The following is a 27,943-nucleotide window of genomic DNA, read 5'->3' as shown; positions in this document are numbered from 1 at the left end:
ATTTTATATAGTTGTCAAGGCAGATTTTAGTAGAGACTCAATGAGACTATTTGTGAAATGCTGTTTTTAAGTCTCATGAATCTTAGAGAAGAATCCTTGATGGCAAGATGGCCAAATACAGCCTCCACCAGTCATCCTCCCTGCAGAAGCACCAAATTGTACAATGATCCATGTAAAAATGTACAGTCATAAGAACCAAAAATCCTGGATTTAAATTCCTACCACTGAAAGAGGCACTGAAGAAGGTAGGAAAGACAATTTTGAATCACTGATGCCACCCCACCCACATTCCCACAGCAGTGGCAATGCAGCGTGGAGAGAGATTCTGTGTTCTTAGGGGAGGAAGAGCACAATGATTGTGGGGCTTTGCATTGGAACTCAGTGCTGTCATGTCGCAGCAGAAAGTAACACAAGGCAAAAGTCAGCCGGTATCCATGAAGGGAACATCTATACCAGGACTAGCCATAGGGAAAGCCCCCATCCCAGTGGCCAGAATCTGAGTTCTGTCAAGCCTTGCCTCTGTGAGCTAAAGTTCTTTGAGGTTCTACATAAACTTGAAAGACGGTCTAGGCCACAAGAACTGCAACTCCTGGTAAGTCCTGGGCTGTGCTGGGCTCAGAGCCAGTGGACTAGCAGAGCATGCAACACAGTGAGACACCAAAGAAGTGCTTGTGCCATCCATCCCCTGACCCCAGGCAGTGCAGCTCCAGGACAGACTCCTTTCTTCCACTTGAGGGGAGGATAGGGATAGTAAAGAGGACTTTGTCTTGAAACCTGTATATCAGCTCAGCCACAGTAGGATAGGGCATCATAGTACTGAGACCAACATTCTAGGACCTAGCTTCTAGACACATCCTGGGACAGAAAGGAACCCACTACCTTGAAGGAAAAGACCCAGTCTGTGGAGGATTCAACACCTGCAGACTAATGAGCCCTTGGACTCTGTACCCACAAAGTACTTGCCATGGGCCTTGGGTAAGACTTCAGGTGTGACCCAGCATATTCCCAGTTGTGGTAGCTATGGAGAGGCACTCCTTTTGCTTGACAGAAGGAGAAGGGAAGAGTAAGGAGGTTTTGTTTTGCAGCTTAGGTACAAGCTTGTCCATAGCAGGACAGAGCGGCAAACAGGTACTTGGTGTTCCTGATTACAGGCTTTGGCTCTTGAACAGCATTTCTGGACTTGCCCTGGCCCAGAGAGGAGTCCACTATCCTGAAGGAAGAGTCTCAGGCCAGGCAGTACTTACCATGAACTTGGGTTGGAGGCCATGGGGAAAAACTCCTCCACTTGTGGAAAGGAGAGGTAAGAGTGGGAATGGGAAGGACTTTGTCTTGTGGCTTGGGTGCCAACTCAGCCACAGTATAATAGAACACTAGGTAGATTTCTAAGGTTTCTGACTCTAGGCTGTGGCTCTCCGATGGCATCTCTGGACCTGTTTGGGACAAGGATAACTTGCTGTCCTCAATGAAAGGACACAGTCTGTCTGGTTTAATCAGTTACTGATTGTAGAGCCTTAGCTCCTTGAGTGAACATAGGCAGTAGCCAGGCAGTGGTTATCATGGGCCTTGAGTACAACCCACTACTATGCTGGCTTCAGGTCTGACCCAGCAGAGTCCCAAGATTGGTGGCCACAGGGACACTTGTGTCACCCCTCCCACAGTTCCAGGCCGCTCAACAGAGAGAGAGAGAGAGAGAGAGAGAGAGAGAGAGAGAGAGAGAGAGAGAGAGAGAGACTGACTCTGTTTAGAAGAAAGTAAGTTAGGGAAGAGAACAAGAGTCTCTGCCGTGTAATCCAAAGAGTTCTTCTGGATCTTATTCAAGAATATCAAAAGCCACAGCATTCCTGAGTTTGGGGTGCACCCATTTAATGAAAATACAACTGCAGTGACCAAAATCTTTGATCACAAAACTCAAGTCCTTTCAACTACCTGGAAAGTTTTCCCAAAATGGATGGACACAAACAAGTCCACAATAAATACCCAACTCTTCAATATCCAGACACCAGTGAACATCCATAAGCATCAAGACCATACAGTAAAGCATAACTTCACCAAATGAACTAAGTAAGGCAACATAGAAATATTAATCCTTGAGAAACAGAGATATGTAACATTTCAGATGGAGTATTTGAATTAGCTGTTTTGAGAAAACTCAAGAAATTTAAGGTAATGCAGAGAAGGAATTAAGAATCCTATCATATAAATTTAACCAAAAGATTAAAATAATTCAAAAGAATCAAGCAGAAATTCTGGAGTTGAAAAATGCAATTGACATACTGAAGAATTCACTGGAGTGTCTTAGCAGCAGATTTGATCAAGCAGAAGAAAGAATTAGTAAGCTTGAAGGTAGGTTATTTAAAAATACAGAGGATACAAAAGAAAAAAAAGAACAAAAAAGAATGAAGCACACTTAGAAGTTCTAGAAAGTACCTCAAATTGGCAAATTTAAGAGTTATTACCCTTACAGAGGAAGTAGAGAGAGAGAGATAGGGGTAGAAAGCTTATTTAATAAATAATAACAGAATTTCCTGAACTGAGAGAAAGATATCAATAGCTAAGTACAAGAAAGTTATAGAACACCGAGTAGATTTAGCCCAACTAACACCATCTTAAAACATTTAATAAATATTCAAATGTCAACAATAAAGAAAGGATCAAAAAAGCAGCAGGAGAAAAGAAACAAATAACATACAAGGCAGCTCCAATATGTCTGGCAGCAGACTTCCCACTGGAAACCTTAAAGGCCAGGAGATAATGGCATGATATATTTGAAGTGCTAAAGGTAAACAAATAATTTTACCCTAGAATGGTATATGTGGTGAAAATATCCTTCAAACATGAAGGATAAATGAAAACTTTCCCAGAAAACAAAAGTTGAGCGATTTTATCAACAGCAGATCTGTCCTACAAGAAATGATAAAAGAAATACTTTAATCAGAAAGGAAGGGACTTTAATGAGCAAAAAGTAATCATCTGAATGAACAAAACTCACTGGTAGTAATAAGTACATAGAAAAAGATTATAACACTGTAACTGTGGTGTGTACAATACTCTTATTTAAGAGGAAAAACTAAATGATAAGCTAAGCAAAAATAACACCTAAGACAAATTTTCAAGAAATAGTATAATGAGATATACATAGGAACTACAAAATGTAAAAAGTATGGGAATAAAGTTAAGACATAGAGTTTTTATGATTTTTTTTCATCAACACCAGACCTGTCCTACAAGAAATGTTAAAGTTTAATTACTAAATACCTAAAGGTAGTCTTCTTTTCTTGTTTGTTTCTTGATGAAAACAGTGTTTAGTTATTTGCTAATAATAATGGGTTGTAAGATAGCATTTTCAAGTCTCATGGTAACCTCAAACAAAAAAATCATACAATGTATACACAGAAAATAAAAAGCAAGAAACTTAATAGTATGACAGAGAAAGTCACCTTTGCTAAAGTAAGACAGGAAAAAAATAAATAAGCAAGAGAAGACTTGGTGGCTCATGCCTGTAATCCCAGCACTTTGGGAGGCTGAGGCGGGTGGATCACGAGGTCAAGAGATCGAGACCATCCTGGTCAACATGGTGAAACCCCGTCTCTACTAAGAATACAAAAAAAATTAGCTGGGCATGGTGGCGCATGCCTGTAATTCCAGCTACTCGGGAGGCGGTGGTAGGAGAATTGCCTGATCCCAGGAGGCGGAGGTTGCGGTGAGCCGAGATCGCGCCATTGCACTCCAGCCTGGGCAACAAGAACGAAACTCCGTCTCAAAAAAAAAAAAAAAAAAAAGAAAAGAAAAAAGAAAAGAAAGAGAAGACCTCAAAATGACCAGATGACCAGGCAACAAATAACAAAATGGCAGGAATAAATCCTTGCTTATCAATAATAACATTAAATGTAATTGGACTAAACTCTCCAGTGAAAAGACAAAGAGTGGCTGAGCAGAGGAATAAACATGACCCATTGATTTGCTTCCTACAAAAAACACACATAGACTAAAACAAAGGGGTGAAAAAGATATTTCATGCCAAAGGATACAAACAAAAAAAGAACCGGAGTAGCTATACTATATATAAGGCAAAATAGATTTCGACACAAAAACTATAAGATAAGACAAAGAAGGTCACTATATAATGATAAAGAAGTCGATTCAACAAGAAAATATGACAATTTTAAATATATATGCACCAAACACTGGAGGACTCACATATATAAAGCAAATATTATTAGCACTAAAGAAAGAGAGATTCCAATACAATGATAGCTGGAGGCTTCAACACCTCGGTTTCATCATTAGACAGGTCTTCCAGTCAGAAAATTAAAAAGAAAATCAGACTTAATCTATACTATAGACCAAATGGATCTAATAGATATTTAAAGAATATTTCTTCCAAATTTCTTCCAATGGCTGCATAATAAACATTGTTTTGCTCAGCACATAGATCATTCTCAAGGACAGACCATATGATAGGCCACAAAAGATGCCTTAAGAAATTCAAAATAATTGAAATTATGTCAATTATCTTCTCTGACTACAATGGAATCAAATTAGAAATCAATAACAGAAGGAATTTTGGAAACTATACAAACCCATGTTAATTAAACAACATTATTCTGAATGACCAGTGGGTCAATGAAGAAATTAAGAAGGAAAGTTTTTTAATTTTTTGAAACAAATGATAATAGAAACATAGTGTAGTAAAACTGACAGAATACAACAAATGCAGTACTAAGAAGAAAGTTTATAGTGCCTACATCAAAAATGTATAAAAATCTCAAATAAACAACTTAATGATACATCCTAAAGAACTAGAAAATCAAGAGCAAACCAAACCCAAAATTAGTAGAAGAAAAGAAATAGTAAAATCAGAGGAGAAATAAATGAAATTGAAACAGAAAACAGCATAAAAGATCAATGAAATCAAAATGTTAGTTTTGTGAAAATATAACCACTATTGACAAACCTTTAGCCAGAATAAGGAAAAAAGAGAGAAAACCCAAATATTGCAGATTAAAATGGAGACATTATAACCAATATTGCAGAAATTCACAGGATTATTAGAGGCTACTATGAGCAACTACAAGCCAATAAATTGGAAAACAGGGAATAAATAAACAAATTCCTATACACATACAACCTACTCATACTTAAACATGAATAAATCCAAAACCTGAACAAATAAGAAGTAATGACATTGAAGCCATAGTAAAGCACTTCCAGTAAAGAATTGTCCATGACTCAATGGCTTCATTGCTGAATTCTACCAAATATTTAAAGAAAAACTCATACCAATCTTACTCAAACTATTCCAAAAAACATAGGAGGGATTACTTCCTAACTCATTCTACCAGGCGAGTATTACCTGATACCAAAACCAGACGATGACACATCACAAAAAGAGAAAACTCCAGGCGAATATCTCTGATAAATATATATACAAAAATCCTCAACAAAATACTAAAAAACTAAATTGAACAACATGTTAAAAAGGTCATTCATTATGACCAAGTGGGATTTATCCCAGGGGTGCAAGGATGGTTCAACATAAACAAATCAATCAATGTGATACAAGTTATCAACATAGTGAAGGATGAACTCCATATTATCATTTCAATAGATGCTGAAAATACATTTGATAAAGTTGAACATTCCTTCATGCTAAAAATCCTCAAAAAACTGGGTAAAGAAGAAACATACCTTATCATAGTAAAATCCATGAGACACACAGTATCAAAATGAATGGGGAAAAATGGAAAGCTTTTCTTCTGAGATCTGAAGAAGGATACCTACTCTCACTAGTTATTCGCCATAGTACTGGAACAACTTGTTAGAGCCATCAGAAAAGATAAAGAAATATAGGGTATCCAAATTGAACAGAAAGAAGTCAAATTATCTTTGCAGATGATGGCATCTTATATTTTGAAAAACCTAAAGCTTCCACACAAAAAACTATTAGAACTGATAGGCAAATTTAGTGAAGTTGCCAGATACAAAATCAACATACAAAAATCAGTAGCATTTTTTTATGTCAACATTGAACAATCTGAAAAAGAGATAAAGAAAGTAACCCTATTTATAGTAGCCACAAATAAAATATCTAAGAATTAACCAAAGAAGTGAAAGAGCTTGGCATTAAGAGCTGTAAAACATAGATGAAAAGAAGTGAAGTGGATCCAAAAAATGGAAAAATATTCCATGTTCATGAATTGAAAGAGTCAATATGGTTAAAATATCCATACCTCTGAAGGCAATGTACAGACTCAATGCCATGCCTGTCAAAATACCAAAAGAAGACATACAAATGGCAAACAAGAATATGATAAGGTGCTCAACATCATTGATCTTCAGAGAAATGCAAATCAAAACTTCAAAGAGATATCATCTCACCCCAGTTAACATGGCTTATATCTAAACGTCAGGCAATAACAAATGGTGGCAATAATGTGGAGTAAAGGAAATCCTTGTACCCTATTTGTGGGAATGTAAATTATTACAACCGCTATGGAGAAGTTTGGACGTTCCTCGAGAAACTAAAAATACAATCGCCATATAATCCAGGAATCCCACTGCTAGAAATATACACAAAAGAAATGAAATCCATATATTGAAGAGATATCTGTACTCCCATATTTATTGTAGTACTATTCATAACAGGCCAGATTTGGAAGCAGGGTAAGTGTCATCAACAGATAAATGGATAAATAAAATGTGGCATATATACATAATAGAGTACTATTAAGCCATAAAAAAGAATGAGATTCTGTCATTTGCAACAAGATGGATGGCCATTATGATACATGAAATGAGCCAGGCAAAGAAAAACAAACTTCACATGTTCTCAATTGTTTGTGGAAACTAAAAATTAATACAATTGAACTCATGAAGATAGGATAGGCACCAGAGGCTATGAAGGGCAGTGGTGAGATGGAGTTGGGAAGTGGGGCTGGTTTATGGGTCCAAAAATATGATTAGATAGAATGAGTAAGGTCTAGTAGTGTACAGATCAAGGTGAGTTCACCCAACAATAATTTATTTTTCATTTAAAAATAACTAAAAGAGCACATTTGGATTGTTTGAAACACAAAGAAAGGATAAATTCTTGAGATGATGGATTTCCCATTTATCCTGATGTAATTATTAAGCATTGCATGCCTGTATCAAAATATCTCATGTACCCCGTAAATATATACAACTATTATATACCCACAAAAATATACATAAGTTTTGTTCGCCCTCAAGACATTGCTATTTTATTAGTTGTTAACATTATCATCTTACAGAGGTCTAAAAAGAAAAGTGAGGATGGGAAAACTACACTTCTCGAAACCAGGTGTGATACATCAAGGCAACTCAGAGTGGATTATACTCAGATCTTATCAATGGTTTCTCTTCCTCAGATACTGGTAAGATGCATTTTTGCAATTTTTCTCTTTATATAATTATAAAATATGCAAACAGGTTTTTATTCATTGAAGTCACATGCTATATCTTATTCTGGGTGAACAAAGAAATATGGGCTCTACTGAGAAGGGGTATGTCATAAAGAAACCAGGCTTTAAAATCAGATGGACTTGAAGATGAATCTTAGATCTGTTACCTTCCAATTATAAAGACTTGGGTATTGTTTCTTGGCCTTTTGGCTAAGATCAAGTGTTGTAAAAAATTGGGAAAATTAATTTGAGTGTTAGTTTCCTAGACCGTAAAGTTATAAGGAAAATGCTTAGTGTTGATAGCCTTTTTCCATGATGTATCTGTAAATCACTTCATATAATTTGAAAAGGTAATATAAACTGCAATATTATCATTCATAAGAATATAAACTTAACTAAATTCTGATGCAAAACATACTTGATTCATTGATTGTCAATATAACAAAGTGGTGAAAAGGGCAGATTTTGGAGTGAGGCAGACCTAGAGTTCCCTCCCCGTTCCATTACTTAATAATATATGTCAAGTATGTTGTCAGGCACCTTAAATGCCCTTTTTCTTGATTCTTACAACAGTCCTGTGAGTTACATATTATTGTCTCTACAGATGTATAATAAACTCAGAGGTTAAGTGTTGTTTCCATGATAACAAACCTAGTAAGCAGCAAATTAGACATTGAAACACATGCCTATTTAATTTCAAACCCATGCCTTTTAAAATTATACTGTACTGCCATTATGGCTATCATCAGTTTGTAGATCCAATAAGCATTGTCTTGTAGTCCACTTTATCTCTCAAAGGCTTAAGATGTCTACTAGTGCATTGATAGATTAGATGAAAGCAATTTCTGACTAGTTTTCATTTCTGCTTCTTTCATACCACTAAATGTTCTCCACCTTTTGAGTCACTTTCTTTTATTTTTGATGACAGAAGATGTATCAGTCTGTTCCATTTCAGGGGAAACTTTCCCAATTCCTCTTTGACATTCTGAATTTTTTACATTGGTTTCCAGTTTGTTAATTGTGTTACAAAGGTTTCTCAAAGCTGGATCAGAATGACAGTGGAATGGGATCATACAGATGTAGGTGGCTACTCTGCAATAAAATACAAATGTTTGAAATCAGCTTCTGAGGATTTTAACTCTGTTTCCATTATAATATTCTGGGCATTTATTTTGACTTTTTAAAACAAATGTCTCACTGACTATATTTTCAGCAACCACTTTTTCATTTATAGATGAGATACAGTAAAGGAATTTTGTTCAGGAGCACTAATATCTTTAGTATGCATACTTCAATTTATTTAAGGAAAAATGAATGCTTGGGGCTTCTTACAGCTTTATTGATTCCACATGCAATATTGTGCCTCTTTCTTGAAATAATTCTTTGAGGCTACATAGCTAGGTTCTTTCAAAGCAAAGAAAGGAATCTAAAAATGTTCAAAATGAGCAGGAGTCTCAACAGACAATCAACTTGTTTTTCCAGTGTTTGTGTAGGAGTTCTCCATAGCATATATACCAATTATTGACAGGTTTTGGAGTTTGAAAAAGGCAACCAGGAATTTTAACAGCACACACATCAAAATAATTCCTATACCATTTGCAGAATTAAAAACTTATGAAAATTATCATATACAAAAATTAGGTGACATGAGATTTTATTGCTTATTCCTAAAAACAAAACAGGAAAAAACCCTACTTCACTTTTACTTTGGGTTTTATACATTCTAAAACAATTTAAAATAATCCTACATATTTTCAGAGAAATCATATTTGACCTAAGAACATCTACAACACTCTGAAACATATTTTTCCCAGTACTTCACATTGTTTCTCATCAATATCAAACTTTCTTTTAGTTTTTTTAATGAGATATATTAGTTTTATTAAATGAATATCAGTGATTTTAGGGTCTTGCCAGTGTCTTTAACATCATCAATAACAAATTTGTAAATAACCTACTGATACTGTGCATAGTTGTTTTATAAATGTAAGTTCAAAAAGCACTTCTCCCATCTATAGTTTACTCTTTGAGTTACACAAAATACTTTTAAGAATATATTGGAGATATTTTCTATGTTAGTATCATGCTTCTGACTGAAGAAAAAGAGGAACATAGCTTACCAAAAATTATAACACCAGTTATTTATTGGATGCCTACTCTATGACAAGTACTTTCCTAACGTTACATCATTTAATCCTCACAACAAATTGCATGAAAAGTATTATTATACTCATTTTACAGATAAAGAAATTGAGGCTTCTAGAGGCCTTGTAACTTATACAAGCTTTTGTGGCTAGTTTGTAGTAGAATCAGAATTTAAACCTAGCTATGTCTGGCTTCAAAACCTGGTCATTTCTATTAAATGACATTTCTTCCTTACATTACATTAAGTAAGAAAAGTCCTGGAGAATTCAAGACACCTGTTCTTCACAAGTCTGGATTAACTTCTTGGAGTAAACAAGCGGCTTTGACCCCTGAAAACCAAACTTTCATTTGTTATAAAAGCTAAAAATGTTATTTTTTATAAAGTTTTTTTTTCTGAGCCTATTCTGTTTTTGTGGCCTCTTAATTGTGAACTTGGGGGAAAGGAGACATGACTGTGGTATCACTTCTAGGGATTTTGTCATGCGGCATTTGAGTCACTTGAATTAAAAATCATGTCTTTCATCCTTCTCAGTTTTCATGTATGTTTCCATTCTATCATGCTTAATGTAAATTGTTTCATGTGAACCTGGGTCTTTAAGAGTTACATTGTATCAAAAGAATCGTGTTCATCTTGAGAATTACCAAACTATATTGCATTTTTATGAAGAAATGCATATTTCTCAGGGAAATACTTATTTTAAAAAGGTTAAAGTGAATAACAATGGTAAAAATTCTAGTTGGTTAAATACAGAGAACTGAAATATCAAATCCAAGAATATTCCTTGGCACTAGACCCATGGTGTTTTCATTTGATTGTGAAATAAATAAAATTTCAGTCTTTTAAATTAATTAGCTCTTAGTATCTACAAGTGTCCGTGGCTATGTTGTTCTTATTTAAATGATTCATTTTAGGTACATTACTGCATGTTAAACATATCCTTATGCTTGTCAAAATTGACATTTATCTAGTGAGTGATTGCTTAAAGACTTGTAATTGACATGGAGCCGGGTTGCCTTCTTCAAAGAGAGGTAGGCGGGGTTGTCAATCAGAATTCTAAGATGCAAGCAACAGAAAGTGACTGGGGGTGATTTAAATAGAGCAGGAATTGTTGAGACTGTGAGTAGCAAAGTATTTATTTTTGTACATACTTTGTTTTCTTTCATTATCAGTCTAAAATTTCTCCCTTGTAACTTGAAGACATTTTACAAAACATAAGACAAAAATCCAGAGTGATTCGTTTTGTATTTGAAGGCCTCCTCCATCCACTCTTTGGCTCTCCTGTCTAACTTAACGTGGTTCTCAATTAGACAGAAATATGATGCTTCGGTGTGTTGACTCCACTTTCATCAACTGTGGATAGTACTCATCCACTGGAACTAAAGGCAACAGCTTGCTAGATGTGGTTTAAGGAATATTAAAAATTCCTCTGCTTCAAACAGCTTTCTTAGTCAAGGTATCAGATGATTTTTTTTTCAGTTTCTTTGGCTTAAGAGTTGAAGTTTTTCAAATGCATACATTATATGGGTAGGTAAGCTATTACAAAACATCAACTTTCTTCTTGTTTTACTAGTTAATGTAATGTTGGAACACCTACTATGTGAAAATGTACATTACTTGTTGCAGGAGTGAAAGGCAAATTTAGAAACAAAAGACAGTCTCAGTCTTCAAGGAACATAACTGGGGAGTTAAGATAACTCCAGGGCCTGTAATCCCAGCACTTTGGGAGGTTGGAGTGGGTGAATCACTTGAGGTCAGGAGTTAGAGACCAGCTTGGCCAACATGGTAAAACCCCGTCTCTATTAAAAATACAAAAACTAGCCAGATGTGGTGGCTGGCACCTGTAATCCAAACTACTTGGGCGGCTGAGGCAGGATAATCTCTTGAACCCAAGGGGCAGGGGTTGCAGTGAGCTGAGATCATACCATTGCACTCCAACCTGGGTGACAAGAGTAAAACTCCATCTTAAAAAAAAAAAAAGATAACCCCAGCTACCTGGCTGTATTCCTGAGTAATAACATAACCAACTTCTGATTTGATTTGAGAGATATCAAAGAAATTTTTGGCAGATTGCATTAGGGACAAGGTTGAGTGGATCCCTTCTTTGGAGGGGGTTGAAGGTAGGAAATAAAGAAACGGCATAATTGTATTGGATACAATTTTTTTCCCGTGTGTGTGTGTGTATGTATGTGTATATCTGTGTGTTTGTGTGGATGTATGTATAAATGTGAGTTGCATCCTAGGGGAGAATGAAGCTCCTAAACAAAGTTACACTTTTTTCAATTGTTTTTCCTGTTTGTAACGGCTGTGGCATTCATGTATAATCACATATAACTTGTTGGTTCTACTTTTCCAGGAAATAGAATGACTTCTGCCTAACTAATAGACTTTATTTAAAAAAAAGGTGGTCATCAGGGCAAAAAATATGATGTATATACCAAGTTTGGTGAGAAAATGTAAGAAAATATAATTTCCAGTGTAACTTGCTTTGTCTTTGATCCATTTCCATTTATTCTGCATACCTGGGAAACCCTACTAGCCTCTACAAAACTAAAGAATTTTAAACTTGTAAACAGAACTTTAAAACATGTTTCCAGTTAGAATGTAAAAGTGCACAGTTACTGTAAGAGCAGCATGGTGATTCCTCAAAAATTAAACAGAATTACAATATAATCAAACATTACTTTCTGTGGATATATACTCAAAAGAATTGAAATCAGAGACATGAGAAGATACTTGTACTTGAATGTTGATGGTAATATAGTTCACAGCAGCCAAAAGTTGGAAACAACCCAAATGTCCATGGATGGATGAATGAGTAAACAAATGGTATATATAGAGAGTGGAATATTATTAAGCCTTAAACAATGAATAAAATTCTGACACATATTACAATGGGAACAAACCTTGAAGACATCATGCTAAGTGAAATAAGCCAGACACAAAAGGTCAATATTGTATGATTTCACTTACATAAAGTATCCAGCATAATCAAACTCAAATACAGAAACTAGATGGTAGTTGCCAGGAGCTAGGGAAAAGTGAGGAAGAAGTGATTTATTGTTTAATGGAATGGGTACAGGTTTCCATGTGGGATGATGAAATTGTTCTGGGATAGATGGTGGTGACCATTGCAAAACAATGTGAACGTAATTAATGCCACTACATTGTGCAATAAAAAATGGTAAAATGATGCATTTTTATTATCTGTATTTTACCACAATAAAAAAATTAAAAAATACATTTCCCTAAGCCTCTCTAAGTAAGCAAAAAAAATTTCCATGGCACATCTGCATTATACATTTTATGTAGAGATAAAAATATGTATGTTTAAACTTATTTTTGGAAAACAAAGTCCATTTACTTTCTTTATCATTATGTACTGCAGTGGTATGGTTGATTGGTTCCAGATCGTTCCCCTCACCTCCCAAACCTCCCCACTCCCCACCTCTACAACCCCGTCCTCCCTCATATACCAAAATCTGTGCCTATTTAAATCCTGAAGTTGGTCATATTGTTCCCCTCACCTCTCAAACCTCCCCATTCCCCACCTTTCCAACCCCATACTCCCCCATATACCAAAATCTGTGCCTATTTCAATCCTGAAGTTGGTTCTGAGGAACTTGTATACTATTTTCTCATAGTTTTTCCATTTATTCTTTGGTTCTGAGATGCAAATTTGTACTATAAAACTGGGTGCAAATATTTCTACTGCATAGGCCCTGCTTTTTTAGCATTCCCACCGTGTTCTTTCACTTCTATCAGTACTTCACTTTCTATATACAGTTAGAAGCTACAGTTCCCATGATGACTCAGTCATGATGTAGGGAGGAACTAACAGTAATACACTAATTTAGGTGTACATTATTCCTTAAAGTAAAGGACTGTGGGCTAGCATGTCAGTAACAACTAGCTATGTTCTGAATACTCATACCCTTTCCATAGAATAGAGTTGTTTGGGGGAAATTGCTGTCCCTCCAGAAACTATGCTCTTTGTCCTTGCATCTGGATAGGCCATGTTCCTTGCCAAAAGAAGGTGAATAAAAGTGATATGTGTTGCTTCGAAGGAGAAGTAGTTAGGAAGGAGACATTCTATTTTTTTTGAGACGGAGTTTCGCTCTTGTTACCCAGGCTGGAGTGCAATGGCGCGGTATCGGCTCACCGCAGTCTCCACCTCCTGGGTTCTGGCAATTCTCCTGTCTCAGCCTCCTGAGTAGCTGGGATTACAGGCACGCATCACCGTGCCCAGCTAACTTTTTGTATTTTTAGTAGAGACGGGGTTTCACCACGTTGACCAGGATGGTCTTGATCTCTTGACCTCATGATCCACCTGCCTCGGCCTCCCAAAGTGCTAGGATTACAGGCGTGAGCCACTGCGCCCAGTCCGCAGACATTCTTTACTATGGTACCTTTTTATTTGCAGCTGAAGGTGAAGAATGACTCCAAGGCCCTAGGGTATGGCAGAGCCATTGGATGAGAGCAGACTGGAAGTTAACCCACTGAATACTCACTGAAGAGTTGTTTCAGCAAGAAATACTATCATAAGACACTGAGATTTTAGATTTGTTATGCAAGCTAGCATTGTTAACGAATATAGCATGGGTGGACAGAGTAGGGTGTGTTTTAGCATGGTATGCTGGTGTAGTGATTTTTAAAACTGTACTCCATATAATAAGAATCTTAGAGTATGGGTTTGTGAGGACAATAAAAGATCTTTTAGTCCATTTAACAAAACAAACAAAAAGTGAAAATCCATTAGATAATTAGAATTGGTCAAGTCACTATGCACAAAACCTCTTGTTTAGTATGTAATATTATCTGCACACCATGCATCTTGCTACATGCACCAATTCACAGCATCCTCACAATCTCGTAAGCTAAGCCTGTCATCCCAGTTTTACAGATGACAAAAAATGCAAATAACTTCCCAAGGTCATACAGAAAGTGGTAAAGCCAGGGTGTGAACCCTAGTGTTTCTTATTTTAATGTCATTCTTTATGTACTAGTTTCTAACACTTCTTTTAAAAAGTTGTCCAACTGACAAATGGATAGAGAACAATGTCAAGAGAAATCTACAGATGCTATCTTAAAAAATGTTAGATCTTGGTAGATTTCTTTTTATTCGGGAATGAGTAAGAAGCAAAATAGTCAACTTGGAGATGATTACCATGAAACTGGTGCATATATCAAAGATTATTTGTAGGATATAATCAGAAAGCAGCCATGTTTTCATTTTCTATGGGCCCTTTAAACTTAATCTGTGAGATAACCTCTTCCCTTGCTCCTGGGTAAACTCAAATAAAGTTCAATAGTTTTTAAGGTTCTTTTTAAGTAATAAAAATATCATTTTAGTAACCAATATATCTACAATAGTGTAATAATCAAAAGTACAGATTTTATTCAAAACTTCTCTTTTTTTTTCTCAACTCAGGTCTATTGCAGGCTCCCTAGTTTTTACAGGAAAGAGGACATGTTTTCTGTATCTTGCATTTTCTTCCTCCTCTTCTATTTTGTTTAGTGTGTGTGTGTGTGTGTGTGTGAGAGAGAGAGAGAGAGAGAGAGAGGGAGAAAGAGAGACTTCCTCATGGTACTAGAAAGGCAGAAAGAGAGGAGAAAAAGGAGGGCAGGAAAGGAGGTACTTTAGTATACTGTCAGGAGAAGGCACAAACACTCCCCTGGGTTGGTAGGTATTTAAGCTTGATTCTCTGTTTAATGAAATGCAATGCTTTTTCAGAAACCACATGATCGCTGAAAATAAATCACTTGCAATTCTCCTGATGCTTGTTAATGTGTCTCTTTTGGCTTTTTATTTGCAGGTTTTTTTTCGTGCTGTAAGAATCTGGCTATTTATTACTTTATTGGAAGTCTCTCTCTTGGCCTATCTGGGCAAAGTTCTAAGGAACTCCATGCTGGCTTTTTCTTTGGTGAATGATATATGATCTACAGGATATACTCATGTATTCTTTGTCCCAACAAACTTTCGGAGTGCAGACGTTCCTCAAATACAGCAACTTGCCCTTGCTCTGCTTGAAAAACAACTTGCCAACAAGCATTGTCCTTTCGATTGTCCAGGTGCTGTAAGCCATACATCAATCCACTATCTATCAGGCTAAAAAAGACATATTTTAAACTTTTCATTTGATTCTGTGGAAGACTTTTCAACTTGTGATAAGAGGCAAACATCCCACACTATTCACCCTTTGAGAAACTGGTACTCATAGCATACCAATAGCTCTTTCTAAAAATCCCCTCCTAAACACCAAATATTTTTATCAAACTCTCCAACCTTTTTAATAGGCTGAAAATGAGATATTCTGCTATCTTCATAGAAGTAGTGAACCAATTCTGTCAGTTCTGCATGATGAATTTCCACCTGTTGGAATGTGTCATCTGATATTTTAGGGCTTCAGCCAAAACTCAAACAAATATTTTTATGTTAACATTATATTACAGAAAATACTAAAACAAAATAAAACAAAACAACAAAAGCAGAATCAACAATTAAGAAAAGAGCAGAACAAGGAAAAGAGCATATTCAGACGTACAGAAATATTGTAATATTATAAATAATCTAGTTAAAAATAAAAACTGTTTGAATAAAATATTATGGCATCATAAAAAAAACCTTTCAGGATGGGGATCTAAACTGCATTCGAAGTCTGTAGACAGTAGGATATCTAAAGAGACAATCAAGGGATACTATTTGAAAGTGAATATCCTGCCTCTTGAGGGAAATGTTGGAGTAGTTTTTGAGGACGAGAAGTTGCATCCTTCAGAACATTAGAGTTCACAGTTCTGACAAAATGAGGGAAAAAAAACCATCCCCAATTTCTAGGAGTACTGATTAAAAATATACAATCAATTGTGATGGGCCTATAGGTGGGAGGGAGGGGCTTTTTTTTGCATGTGTCAATGAGTGATCCATCCAAATAATCTTTGACACAAACTCTGTTCAAGAGTACAGAACTCACAAGGGTAAGCTACTTTAGGGTGCCTAATTGTATTTACTGGTTGGAAAGATACCCTTTCCCAACTTCAAGTTTCATTGTAATGGAGAATGGAGTGAAAGCACTAAAAATGGAAACACAGTAGCCAGTGACTGGAGCAGTAGCCTTGATAGGATGAGGGGCAATCAGCAATACTACTGCTCACATTTTGTTAGTAATTTTGGCAGTGGCAGACAACATAGCCTCAGAATAAGTTATCAGAGCAGCAGTGTGGAAGAACAACGATAAGAACAAAAACACTTCAGGAATCACCAAGGCAATAGTATCTACCTATCACTCAGAATAGGAAGAAGACTTGAGGCATTTGCATAGGATGATCATATTATTGATTGTCTAAAGATGGGCACTTTTTAAGAGTGAAAAGGAGTGAAAATAATTATTCTACTACTACAGACATAAACTAAGACTTCCTGGGAAAACCAGAACATGTCGTAGTTCTGGAGTGGATAAAAAATAATTTTTCTGGATTGGGGCTTGGAATCAACAAACATTATAGTCTTTATCCAGATTTTTGGTGACTTACAATGTGAGGGGCTAAGGCATACACAAGCAATGCCATCATATCTATTTTTATGATGAGTACTTAGGAATCAATAAAGACCATTCTCTATATTCTTATTCCTTCTTCAATTATTTTCAAGACATCTAGTCTTACTTTCAGTCATGAATTATCTATATCTGTATGCACCTATTGTACATAAATTTAATATAATTTATAATCTCTGCCTTGAATTAAAGAATAGAGGTTTACTTATCTGCTTTCTGCCATTGAAAAGCCTATATATATATATATATATATATATATATATATATATGAGGAAGAGGATGTGGAATGGCACATGGGAATATCTTCCAGAAGTGAAGATAAATTTCTCTGTTGAACAGAACTTTGCCCTTTTGTCTTTTAGGTTATCTGAGTACATTGGGGTGGGTGCTTGCATATATGTCCTAGGCATTGTTTTGACATCTTTCTCTTTAGATAAGGGGAAATGTTTCACTAAATAAATATGGGGAGGGTTGTTCAAAAACAAAAACTACATATATATATATATTTTTTTTTTTAATTGTATTTTAAGTTCTGGGATACATGTACAGATCATGCAGGATTGTTGCATAGGTACACATATGGCAATGTGGTTTGCTGCCTCTATCCCACTGCACCTACATCTGGCATTTCTCCCAATATTATCCTTCCCTGACCTCCCAACTCCCCTGCTGTCCCTCCCTTGGCCCCCTGCAAGAGACCCCAGGGTGTGATGTTCCTCTCCCCGTGTCCATGTGTTCTCATTGTTCAACACCCACCCATGAGTGAGAATATGCAGTGTTTGATTTTTTGTTCTTGTGTCAGTTTGCTGAGGATTATGGTTTTCAGATTCATCCATGTCCCTACAAAGGACAGAAAGTAATCATTTTTTATGGCTGCATACTATTCCATGGGGTATATGTGCCACAATTTCCTTGTCCAGTCTATCATCTGTAGGCATTTGGGTTGGTTCCAGGTCTTTGCTACTGTAAACAGTGCCACTATGAACATATGTGTGCATGTGTCTTTTTTTTTTTTTTAATTTTTTATTGGATTATAGGTTTTGGGGTACATGAGCAGAGCATGCAAGACAGTTGCGTAGGTACACACATGGCAGTGTGCTTTGCTTTGCTTCTCCCCTTCACCCACATTTGGCATTTCTCCCCAGGCTATCCCTCCCCACCTCCCCCTCCCACTGGCCCTCCCCTTTTCCCCCAATAGACCCCAGTGTTTAGTACTCCCCTTTCTGTGTCCATGTGTTCTCATTTTTCATCACCCACCTATGAGTGAGAATATGCGGTGTTTCATTTTCTGTTCTTGTGTCAGTTTGCTGAGGATGATGTTTTCCAGATTCATCCATGTCCCTACAAACGACACAAACTCATCATTTCTGATTGCTGCATAATATTCCATGGTGTATATGTGCCACATTTTTCCAATCCAGTCTATTATCAATGGGCATTTGGGTTGATTCCAGGTCTTTGCTATTGTAAACAGTGCTGCAATGAACATTCGTGTACATGTGTCCTTATAGTAAAACGATTTATAGTCTTTTGGATATATACCCAGTAATGGGATTGCTGGGTCAAATGGAATTTCTATTTCTAAGGCCTTGAGGAATAGCCACACTGTCTTCCACAATGGTTGAACTAATTTACACTCCCACCAACAGTGTAAAAGTGTTCCTTTTTCTCCACATCCTCTCCAGCATCTGTTGTCTCCAGATTTTTTAATGATCGCCATTCTAACTGGCGTGAGATGGTATCTCAATGTGGTTTTGATTTGCATCTCTCTGATGACCAGTGACGATGAGCATTTTTTCATATGATTGTTGGCCTCATATATGTCTTCTTTCGTAAAGTATCTGTTCATATCCTTTGCCCACTTTTGAATGGGCTTGTTTGTTTTTTTCCTGTAAATCTGCTTGAGTTGTTTGTAAATTCTGGATATCAGCCCTTTGTCAGATGGGTAGACTGCGAAAATTTTTTCCCATTCTGTTGGTTGCCGATCCACTCTAGTGACTGTTTCTTTTGCCGTGCAGAAGCTGTGGAGTTTCATTAGGTCCCATTTGTCTATTTTGGCTTTTGTTGCCAATGCTCTTGGTGTTTTGTTCATGAAGTCCTTGCCTACTCCTATGTCCTGGATAGTTTTGCCTAGATTTCCTTCTAGGGTTTTTATGGTGCCAGGTCTTATGTTGAAGTCTTTAATCCATCTGGAGTTAATTTTAGTGTAAGGTGTCAGGAAGGGGTCCAGTTTCTGCTTTCTGCACATGGCTAGCCAGTTTTCCCAACACCATTTGTTAAACATGGAATCCTTGCCCCATTGCTTGTTTTTGTCAGGTTTATCAAAGATTGTATAGTTGTATGTATGTTGTGTTGCCTCCGGTGCCTCTGTTTTGTTCCATTGGTCTATATCTCTGTTTTGGTACCAGTACCATGCTGTTTTGATTACTGTAGCCTTGTAGTATAGTTTGAAATCCGGTAGTGTGATGCTCCCCGCTGTGTTCTTTTTGCTTAGAATTGACTTGGCTATGCGGGCTCTCTTTTGGTTCCATATGAAGTTCATGGTGGTTTTTTCCAGTTCTGTGAAGAAAGTCAATGGTAGTTTGATGGGGATAGCGTTGATTCTGTAAATTACTTTGGGCAGTATAGCCATTTTCACGATATTAATTCTTCCTAACCATGAACATGGAATGTTTCTCCATCTGTTTGTGTCCTCTCTGATTTCGTTGAGCAGTGGTTTGTAGTTCTCCTTGAAGAGGTCCCTTACGTTCCTTGTGAGTTGTATTCCAAGGTATTTTATTCTTTTTGTAGCAATTGCGAATGGCAGTTCGCTCTTGATTTGGCTTTCTTTAAGTCTGTTATTGGTGTAGACGAATGCTTGTGATTTTTGCACATTGATTTTATATCCTGAGACTTTGCTGAAGTTGTTTATCAGTTTCAGGAGTTTTTGGGCTGAGGCGATGGGGTCTTCTAGGTATACTATCATGTCGTCTGCAAATAGAGACAATTTGGCTTCCACCTTTCCTATTTGAATACCTTTTATTTCTTTTTCTTGCCTGATTGCTCTGGCTAGAACTTCCAGTACTATATTGAATAGGAGTGGTGAGAGAGGGCATCCTTGTCTAGTACCAGATTTCAAAGGGAATGCTTCCAGTTTTTGCCCATTCAGTATGATATTGGCTGTTGGTTTGTCATAAATAGCTTTTATTACTTTGAGATACGTTCCATCGATACCGAGTTTATTGAGGGTTTTTAGCATAAAGGGCTGTTGAATTTTGTCAAATGCCTTCTCTGCGTCAATTGAGATAATCATGTGGTTTTTGTTTTTGGTTCTGTTTATGTGGTGAATTACGTTGATAGACTTGCGTATGTTGAACCAGCCTTGCATCCCTGGGATGAATCCTACTTGATCATGATGAATAAGTTTTTTGATTTGCTGTTGCAATCGGCTTGCCAATATTTTATTGAAGATTTTTGCATCTATGTTCATCATGGATATTGGCCTGAAGTTTTCTTTTCTCGTTGGGTCTCTGCCGGGTTTTGGTATCAGGATGATGTTGGTCTCATAAAATGATTTGGGAAGGATTCCCTCTTTTTGGATTGTTTGAAATAGTTTTAGAAGGAATGGTACCAGCTCCTCCTTGTGTGTCTGGTAGAATTCGGCTGTGAACCCATCTGGACCTGGGCTTTTTTTGTGAGGTAGGCTCTTAATTGCTGCCTCAACTTCAGACCTTGTTATTGGTCTATTCATAGTTTCAGCTTCCTCCTGGTTTAGGCTTGGGAGGACACAGGAGTCCAGGAATTTATCCATTTCTTCCAGGTTTACTAGTTTATGTGCATAGTGTTGTTTGTAATATTCTCTGATGATGGTTTGAATTTCTGTGGAATCTGTGGTGATTTCCCCTTTATCATTTTTTATTGCATCTATTTGGTTGTTCTCTCTTTTATTTTTAATCAATCTGGCTAGTGGTCTGTCTATTTTGTTGATCTTTTCAAAAAACCAGCTCTTGGATTTATTGATTTTTTGAAGGGTTTTTCGTGTCTCAATCTCCTTCAGCTCAGCTCTGATCTTAGTAATTTCTTGTCTTCTGCTGGGTTTTGAGTTTTGTTGATCTTGCTCCTCTAGCTCTTTCAATTTTGACGATAGGGTGTCAATTTTGGATCTCTCCATTCTCCTCATATGGGCACTTATTGCTATATACTTTCCTCTAGAGACTGCTTTAAATGTGTCCCAGAGGTTCTGGCACGTTGTGTCTTCATTCTCATTGGTTTCGAAGAACTTCTTTATTTCTGCCTTCATTTCGTTGTTTACCCAGTCAACATTCAAGAGCCAGTTGTTCAGTTTCCATGAAGCTGTGCGGTTCTGGGTTGGTTTCTGAATTCTGAGTTCTAACTTGATTGCACTATGGTCTGAGAGGCTGTTTGTTATGATTTCAGTTGTTTTGCATTTGTTGAGCAGTGCTTTACTTCCAATTATGTGGTCAATTTTAGAGTAGGTGTGATGTGGTGCTGAGAAGAATGTGTATTCTGTGGATTTGGGGTGGAGAGTTCTGTAAATGTCCACCAGGTTTGCTTGCTCCAGGTCTGAGTTCAAGCCCTGGGTATCCTTGTTGATTTTCTGTCTGGTTGATCTGTCTAGTATTGACAGTGGAGTGTTAAAGTCTCCCACTATTATTGTGTGGGAGTCTAAGTCCTTCTGTAAGTCATTAAGAACTTGCCTTATGTATCTGGGTGCTCCTGTGTTGGGTCCATATATGTTTAGGATCGTTAGCTCTTCTTGTTGTATCGATCCTTTTACCATTATGTAATGGCCTTCTTTGTCTCTTTTGATCTTTGTTGCTTTAAAGTCTATTTTATCAGAGATGAGAATTGCAACTCCTGCTTTTTTTTGCTTTCCATTAGCTTGGTAAATCTTCCTCCATCCCTTTATTTTGAGCCTTTGTGTATCCTTGCATGTGAGATGGGTTTCCTGGATACAGCACACTGATGGGTTTTGGCTTTTTATCCAATTTGCCAGTCTGTGTCTTTTGATTGGTGCATTTAGTCCATTTACATTTAGGGTTAATATTGTTATGTGTGAATTTGATACTGCCATTTTGATTCTAAGTGGCTGTTTTGCCTGTTAGTTGTTGTAGATTCTTCATTATGTTGAAGCTCTTTAGCATTCAGTGTGATTTTGGAATGGCTGGTACTGATTGATCCTTTCTATGTGTAGTGCCTCTTTTAGGAGCTCTTGTAAAGCAGGCCTGGTGGTGACAAAATCTCTGAGTACTTGCTTGTTCGCAAAGGATTTTATTCTTCCTCCACTTCTGAAGCTCAGTTTGGCTGGATATGAAATTCTGGGTTGAAAGTTCTTTTCTTTAAGAATGTTGAATATTGGCCCCCACTCTCTTCTGGCTTGTAGTGTTTCTGCCGAGAGATCTGCTGTGAGTCTGATGGGCTTCCCTTTGTGGGTGACCCGACCTTTCTCTCTGGCTGCCCTTAGTATTCTCTCCTTTATTACAACCCTGTTGAATCTGACGATTATGTGCCTTGGGGTTGCTCTTCTTGCGGAATATCTTTGTGGTGTTCTCTGTATTTCCTGCAATTGAGTGTTGGCTTGTCTTGCTAGATGGGGGAAATTTTCCTGGATGATGTCCTGAAGAGTATTTTCCAGCTGGGATTCATTCTCTTCGTCCCCTTCTGGTACACCTATCAAACGTAGGTTAGGTCTTTTCACATAGTCCCACATTTCTTGGAGACTTTGTTCATCCCTTTTTGCGCTTTTTTCTCTGATCTTGGTTTCTTGTTTTATTTCATTGAGTTGGTCTTCGACTTCAGATATTCTTTCTTCTGCTTGGTCAATTCGGCTATTGAAACTTGCGTTTGCTTCGCGTAGTTCTCGTATTGTGTTTTTCAGCTCCTTTAATTCATTCATATTCCTCTCTAAGGTATCCATTCTTGTTATCATTTCCTCGAATCTTTTTTCAAATCTTTTTTCAAGGTTCTTAGTTTCTTTGCATTGATTTAATACATGATCTTTTAGCTCACAAAAGTTTCTCATTATCCATCTTCTGAAGTCTAATTCCGTCATTTCGTCACAGTCATTCTCCGTCCAGCTTTGTTCCCTTGCTGGTGAGGAGTTTTGGTCCTTTCTAGGAGGCGAGGTGTTCTGGTTTCGGGTGTTTTCCTCCTTTTTGCGCTGGTTTCTTCCCATCTTTGTGGATATGTCCGCTGGTCGTCTGCGTAGTTGCTGAGTTTTCGTTTGGGTCTCTGAGTGGACACCCAGAATGTTGATGATGAAGTATTTCTGTTGCTTGGTTTTCCTTCTACCAGTCTAGCCCCTTCGCTGTACGACTGTTGATGTCCGCCCCAGACCCTGCTTGTCTGGGGTGCACCTCTAGTAGCCGTGGCACAGCGAGGGATGCTACCAGTTTCTTTTTCTGCTCTCTTTGTCCCAGGATGATGCCTGCCTAATGACAGTCTTTTGGATATAGAGGGGTCAGGGAGCTGCTTGAGGAGACAGTTTGTACTTTATAGGGGTTTAATTGCTGAGCTGTGCACTCTGTTGTTCATTCAGGGGTGTTAGGCTGCTATGTTTGATTCTGCTGCAACACAGCTCATTAAACAACCCTTTTTTTTTCTCAAATGCTCTGTGTTGAGGGGTTTGGGCTTTATTTTTGAATGTCCGATCAGGTGTCCTGCCCAGCTCAAAGGCAGACTAGCCACTGTTTGGCTGCCGAGGCTCCGCCCTGCTGTTGTGTGATTCGCGCTGTTCCTGCCGGCTCTGCTGTGGTCTCCGCCACGCCCTGCGGTGGAGTCTCTTCGTTGTAGCGTGTTGCCTCAGCAACGGCAGGCTGCGTCAGCAGTGGGCGTGTATCTCAGTAGGGACGGGTTGCCTCGGCAACGGCTGGCTGCGTCAGCAGTGGGCGTGTATCTCAGTTGGGGCGGGTTGCCTCGGCAATGGCTGGCTGCCTCAGCAGTGGGCGTGTATATCAGTTGGGGTAGGTTGCCTCCATAGTGGTGGACGCCCCTCCCCCACAGAGCATCTCGGACCGTCTGCCCGGGATAGTTTGAAATCGCGGTTTTGTTCGTCCCACTGGGTATCCCAAGCGATCTGTCCCTGCAATCCCCTGGGCTGGGCTACTGTGCAAGTCTCGTTCAGTCTCAAGTCCAGCCCTCTGAAGTCTCAGGTTGCCGGTTCAACAAGGCACCCGGACAAGCGCGCCCTGTGGGGATTGCTGGGTAGGGCCGGCCGCCGCCGCCCCGGCTGCCGGCTTCGCCAGGCAGACCTACTGCCTGGCGTCCCGTGTCTTTTTATACTTGGGAGTTTCCCCGTTCTGTGGGCAACAAAGATCAGTCTGGAAATGCAGCACTGACTCACCGTTTGCGAATTCAACGCGGGCTCCAATCCTGGGTTGTTCTCACAGCGCCATCTTGAGTCCCCTCACCCTGTGTCTTTATAATATTATGATTTATAATCATTTGGGTATATACCCAGTAATGGGATTGCTGAGTTAAATGAAATTTCTATTTCTAGGTCCTTGAGGAAGCACCACCTTGTCTGCCACAATGGTTGAACTAGTTTACACTCCCACCAACAGTGTAAAAGTGTTCCTATTTCTCCACATCCCCTCCAGCATCTGTTGTCTCCAGATTTTTTAATAGTTGCCACTGTAAATGGCATGAGGGGATATCTCAATATGGTTTTGATTTGCATTTCTCTAACAATCAGTGATGATGAGCATTTTTTTCTTTTTTTTATTGCATTTTAGTTTTTGGGGTACATGTGCAGAACATGCAAGATAGTTGCATAGGTACACACGTGGCAGTGTGATTTGCTGTCTTCCTCCCCTTCACCCACATCTGGCATTTCTCCCCATGCTATCCCTCCACAGCTCCCCCCGCCACTGTCCCTCCCCTATTCCCCCCAATAGACCCCAGTGTGTAGTGCTCCCCTCTCTGTGTCCATGTGTTCTCATTGTTCATCACCCACCTATGAGTGAGAATATGCAGTTTTTCATTTTCTGTTCTTGTGTCAGTTTGCTGAGAATTATGTTCTCCAGATTCATCCATGTCCCTACAAAGGACACAAACTCATCGTTTTTGATTGCTGCATAATATTCCATGGTGTATATGTGCCACATTTTTCCAGTCCAGTCTATCATCGATGGGCATTTGGGTTGGTTCCAGGTCTTTGCTATTGTAAACAGTGCTGCAATGAACATTCGTGTGCGTGTGTCCTTATAGTAGAACCATTTATAGTCCTTTGGATATATACCCAGTAATGGGATGGCTGGGCCAAATGGAATTTCTATTTCTAGGTCTTTGAGGAATCGCTGCACTGTCTTCCACAATGGTTGAACTAATTTACACTCCCACCAGCAGTGTAAAAGTGTTTCTATGTCTCTACATCCTCTCCAGCATCTGTTGTCTCCAGATTTTTTAATGATCACCATTCTAACTGGCGTGAGATGGCATCTCACTGTAGTTTTGATTTGCATTTCTCTGATGACCAGTGATGATGAGCATTTTTTCATATGTTTGTTGGCCTCATGTATGTCTTCTTTTGTAAAGCATCTATTTATATCCTTTGCCTATTTTGAATGGGCTTGTTTGTTATTTTCCTGTAAATCTATTTGAGTTCTTTGTAAATTCTGGATATCAGCCCTTTGTCAGATGGGTAAACTGAAAAAATTTTTTCCCCTTCTGTTGGTTGCCGATTCAGTCTAGTGACCGTTTCTTTTGCGGTGCAAAAGCTGTGGAGTTTGATTAGGTCCCATCTGTCTATTTTGGCTTTTGTTGCCAATGATTTTGGTGTTTTGGTCATGAAGTCCTTGCCTCTATGTCCTGAATGGTTTTGCCTAGATTTTCTTCTAGGGTTTTTACGGTGCCAGGTCTTATGTTTAAGTTTTCTGCACATGGTTAGCCAGTTTTCCCAACACCATTTATTAAATAGGGAGTCCTTTCCTCATTGATTGTTTTTGTCAGGTTTATCAAAAATTGTATGGTTGTAGATATGTTGTGTTGCGTCCGATGCCTCTGTTCTGTTCCATAGGTCTATACTCTGTTTTGGTACCAATACCAGGCTGTTTTGATTACTGTAGCCTTGTAGTATAGTTTGAAGTCCAGCAGTGTGATGCCTCCTGCTGTGTTCTTTTTGCTTAGATTGACTTGGCTATGTGGGCTCTCTTTTGGTTCCATATGAAGTTCATGGTGTTTTTTTCCAGTCCTGTGAAGAAAGTCAATGGTAGCTTGATGGGGATAGTGTTGAGTCTATAAATTACTTTAGGCAGTATGGCCATTTTCACGATATTGATTCTTCCTAACCATGAACATGGAATGTTTCTCCATCTGTTTGTGTCCTCTCTTATTTCATTGAGCAGTGGTTTGTAGTTCTCCTTGACGAGGTCCCTTACATTCCTTGTGAGTTGTATTCCTAGGTATTTTATTCTCTTTGTAGCAATTGTGAATGGCAGTTCATTCTTGATTTGGCTCTCTTTAAGTCTGTTATTGGTGTAGAGGAATGCTTGTGATTTTTGCACATTGGTTTTATATCCTGAGACTTTGCTGAAGTTGCTTATCAGTTTCAGGAGTTTTTGGGTTGAGATGATGGGGTCTTCTAGATATACTCTCATGTTGTCTGCAAATAGAGACAGTTTGTCTTCCTCCTTTCCTATTTGAATACCCTTTATTTCTTTTTCTTTCCTGATTGCTCTGGCTAGAACTTCCAGTACTATATTGAATAGGAGTGGTGAGAGAAGGCATCCTTGTCTAGTGCCGGATTTCAAAGGGAATGCTTCCAGTTTTTGCCCATGAGTATAATATTGGCTGTTGGTTTGTCATAAATAGCTTTTATTATTTTGAGATACATTCCATCAATACCGAGTTTATTGAGGATTTTTAGCATAAAGGGCTGTTGGATTTTGTCAAAGGCCTTCTCTGCGTCAATTGAGATAATCATGTGGTTTTTGTTTTTGGTTCTGTTTATGTAGTGAATTATGTTTATAGACTTGCATATGTTGAACCAGCCTTGCATCCCCGGGATGAATCCTACTTGATCGTGATGGATAAGCTTTTTGATGTGCTGTTGCAATTGGCTTGCCAATATTTTATTGAAGATTTTTGCGCTATGTTCATCATGGATATTGGCTTGAAGTTTTCTTTTCTTGTTGAGTCTCTGCCTGCTTTTGGTATCAGGATGATGTTGGTCTCATATAATGATTTGGGAAGGATTCCCTTTTTTTGGATTATTTGGAATAGTTTCAGAAGGAATGGTAACAGTTCCACTTTGTGTGTCTGGTAGAATTCGGCTGTGAACCCATCTGGACCTGGGCTTTTTTTGTGTGGTAGGCTCTTAATTGCTGCCTCAACTTCAGACCTTGTTATTGGTCTGTTCATAGTTTCGGCTTCCTCCTGGTTTAGGCTTGGGAGGACACATGTGTCCAGGAATTTATCCATTTCTTCCAGGTTTACTAATTTATGTGCATAGAGTTGTTTGTAATATTCTCTGATGATGGTTTGAATTTCTGTGGAATCGGTGGTGATTATCTCTTTATTGGTTTTTATTGCATCTATTTGGTTATTCTCTCTTTTCTTTTTTATCAGTCTGGCTAGTGGTCTATTTTGTTGATCTTTTCAAAAAACCAGCTCTTGGATTTATTGATTTTTTGAAGGGGTTTTCCTGTCTCTATCTCCTGAAGTTCAGCTCTGATCTTAGTTATTTCTTGTCTTCTGCTAGGTTTTGAGTTTTTTTTATCTTGCTCCTCCAGCTCTTTCAATTTTGACAATAGGGTGTCAACTTTGGATCTCTCCACTCTTCTAATGTGGGCACTTATAGCTACATATTTTCCTCTAGAGACTGCTTT

At 38.1% G+C, this 27,943-nt stretch overlaps 1 pseudogene; it reads left to right on the top strand.

The window, feature by feature from the left end:
- Positions 1–352: 352 nt before the first annotated feature.
- Positions 353–27,943, top strand: part of LOC100399422 (N-acetyllactosaminide beta-1,3-N-acetylglucosaminyltransferase 2-like) — a 114,936-nt pseudogene continuing 87,345 nt past the window's right edge.

This window comes from Callithrix jacchus, chromosome X, assembly GCF_049354715.1.
Source record: "Callithrix jacchus isolate 240 chromosome X, calJac240_pri, whole genome shotgun sequence".
Lineage (NCBI taxonomy): Eukaryota > Metazoa > Chordata > Mammalia > Primates > Cebidae > Callithrix > Callithrix jacchus.
Note: the sequence above shows the minus strand (reverse complement) of the source record. Positions and strands in the feature narration are given on the sequence as shown.